We start from the raw sequence: 2,986 nt of genomic DNA, 5'->3' as shown, positions 1-2,986 counted from the left end.
GGCGGGGAGGGGGACAGGGAGGTAAGGGGGAGGGGACGCGGGGACCCGGCGGGGAGGGGGCGGGACCCGGTGCGAAGCGGGAGAGGGCGCGGGGACCTGGAGGGGAGGGGGCGCGGGGACGGGGCTGGTGGGGAGGGGGCGGGGGAGACCCGGCAGGGAGGGGGCAAGACCCAGTATGGAGGGGAGGGGGCGTGGGGACCCGGTGGGGAGGGGGCCGGTGGGGAGGGACCCGGTGCGGAGGGGGAGGGGGCGGGAACCAGGCGGGGAGAGGGCGCGAGGACCCGGCGGGGAGGGGAGCACGCGGGTCGGGGTGCAGGGCCTGGGTGGGGGACCTGGGCGGCGGGAAGGGAGCCTGGTGGGCGGGCCCGGCGAGAAGGGTGCGGGGTTGGGGGGTGCGGAGCCCGGCGGGAGGGGTCGGAGGACCGGGGCGCCGGGGCGGGGGTCCCCCGAGGTAATTTTCGGGGCTTCCAGGAAGCCAGCCGGGAACCCAGCAAACAGCAAGTTTCACTTTGTGAAGCAACCGTTTGCCCCAGGGCTGAAACCGCAACCGTCAAGCCTTTGAGAAACACTTTTAAAAAACTGTCCCCGCCCGGGAGGGGCCGAGGACTGCCCGGCCGGGCGAGGCTGGGGGGCGCGTGCACGCAGCCCAGGCTCTGCTGGCACTTTGGAACGGGGACATGAGGGGACAGAATGGAAAGAGAAAGGTCGCGGAGCAGCGGGGGCGGCCACACTCGGCAGGTTCGGCTTCACCTGCCGTTTCTTTGGGCCGAACGGGAGAGCCGTGCGCGGAGGGCTAGGCGGGGACCCCACCAGCCGGAGACCCCGGGACCCTGAACCCCTCGGGGACCACCGGTCTGGGGCTTGCGCGCGGGCCGCCCCTCCGCCGGGCCGGCCCCGCCACACCTGTCGTCGAGTCCCAGCCACTGTCCCCTCCGCGCGGCGCGAAGCCCCTGGCCCGGCCCCTCCGCCCGCCAACCCCGGCCACGCGCCGGGCTCACCGGCGGCGCCTGCAGAGAACGGCTGCTCTCCCCGCTGTCGGCGTGTCCGCGCAGTGCGCCCGCCGCCCGCGCTCCCGAGAGTCCCTGGTTGGGCGGGGTCCCGGGGCCGCGCCCCTACCCGCCCCGCCCGACCCGCGAGGTGCGCCTGGCGCGCAAAATGGCTGCAGCCGCCGCCCGCGCCCGGGGCGCCCTCCGCTTCCCCCGCGCCCCCCCCGAGCGCCCCCGAGGGCCTTGGAGACCCGGGCGGGGGCGCCCTCCGCCCCCCACCCGTCCCGCAGTCTCTCTCCATCGCGACGATCTTTCCCTCCCCTCTGCCTGTCCCCTTGCCCTTGGAGAACTTTGCCGAATTTGGTTCCACTCCTGATTGCAGATGTAAGATGTGAGATTATTCGCTCCACAGGGGACAGAGGGAAAACAAGAAAATGTAAATAAACCTGGAGGAGCAGGCGGCCGCAGGGGAGGTGCTGGGCCGTTTTGGGGTGAGGCTGCCTGCGTGGTCTGGGCATTGGGATGTCCTTGCGCCGGGATCGAGGCGGGTTCTGAGAACCCGGGGCCTGGGGCGGCCGTCCCTGGCCTCTGTGCCTCGTTGCATGGGGCCGGCCGGCCTCCGCGTTCGGATTCGGCCGAGAAGGACACAAGCCTAGAAGACGCTCCATCGCCGAACACTGGTTAAAGGACACATCTGTGGCATCCTTTGACTTGACTAGCACAGAGCTCTAGCAAAAGTCGCCGTAGGGAGAAATTCTAGGAATTATTTTTAAATTTTTTGCAAATGGCTCTCAAGAGGAATTTTTAAAAACACATGGGCCTTGATGGCCGGTAGCATTTGTCGCGCAGTGATTACGAGAGCCAGCTCAAGAGTAGTGGTTCTCGAAGCGTGCTTCCCAGACTAGCAGTGTGAGCATCACCTGGGAACTGGCAGAAATGGAAATTCACAGGGCCTGCTCCCAAGCCTAGGAGTCAGAGTCTGTAGGGCTGGGGCCCAGCAGTCTGTCTGCAAACCCTCCAGGGGATTGGGATGTAGGCTAAGGGTTGAGACCGCAGCTTCTCCGGAATTCCTTTCTTGGGCTCGCCACTAACTCCGTGTGTGAGTTGAGCGCGTTATTAACTCCTTTGTGCGTTGGTTTTCACATCTGGCAAACTGTGGCGCTTATTTCCTAGGGTTGTTATGAAGATTCGAGGAATTAATACGTGTAAGATGCCTAGAGCACAGCCTGACACGCAGTACGCACTCAAATCTATCCTGGTGCGGAGAGTAATGAGTGACTTTGGGCAAAGCACCAAACTCTCCAGGACTCAGTTTCCCAATTTGTAGCCTGGGGGTACTAGTAGCACCCCCTACATGGGCTTGTACACATTAAATGAGATAATGCATGCAAAGTGCTTAGCACAGGCTGTGCCTGCCACTAATGCCTAGTCTGTCTTGGGGGTAGACTGCTTCTGGGGAACCCTTGTCAGCCAGCACCTGTGACCCTCTCGCAGCGGCAGGTCCAGGGCATTTCAGGGGTCCAGGCAAGAAGGGAGGCTTTTCCTGAGATGTCCTGTATCCAGGCAAGTCTGTTCCCTCTGACTTTCCTTTTTATTACAATGAAGATGTAAAGTTAACTTCAGTAGGAAGGAAACTATGAAAGATATTTAAATAAGCTACAGGGATAATGGTTCAGGTGGGACAGGTTACCCCCAGCCTGCTCTCTCCCCCCTTATCACTGCCTGCAGCCTTCTTAGCCATTTCTGGTCCCCCACTCTGCTGATAGGGTGTGCCTCTAAGAAATCTTTTATCGCACCCAGTTGATGGTATATTGTCTTCCAAACTGGATGTTTGAAATAGCAGTGGCCCAGAGACCTTCTGGAGCATTTCTGAACTTTCCCCTTCAGGGGAATGGAGAAAATGAGCTGGCCGGGGACAGGGTGGTAAAGTGAAAGGACCTCGAGTTTCAGAAGCGAGCAGAGCTAAGTCTGGATTCTGCTTCATCTGAGCTCCCACCTCT

The 2,986-nt window shown here is 62.4% G+C and overlaps 1 protein-coding gene across 1 annotated transcript in view; it reads right to left on the bottom strand.

Annotated features, from left to right (window-relative positions):
• Positions 1-1,136, bottom strand: part of EZR (ezrin) — a 50,823-nt gene extending 49,687 nt beyond the window's left edge. Inside the window, exon 1 of the mRNA XM_046669529.1 lies at positions 999-1,136. The gene's annotated coding sequence lies outside the window, so the exon portion shown is untranslated. The remainder of the gene's footprint in view (positions 1-998) is intronic.
• Between the last annotated feature and the right edge of the window lie 1,850 nt (positions 1,137-2,986).

The sequence above is a fragment of the Equus quagga genome, chromosome 8 (genome assembly GCF_021613505.1).
Source record: "Equus quagga isolate Etosha38 chromosome 8, UCLA_HA_Equagga_1.0, whole genome shotgun sequence".
Taxonomy (NCBI): domain Eukaryota; kingdom Metazoa; phylum Chordata; class Mammalia; order Perissodactyla; family Equidae; genus Equus; species Equus quagga.
Note: the sequence above shows the minus strand (reverse complement) of the source record. Positions and strands in the feature narration are given on the sequence as shown.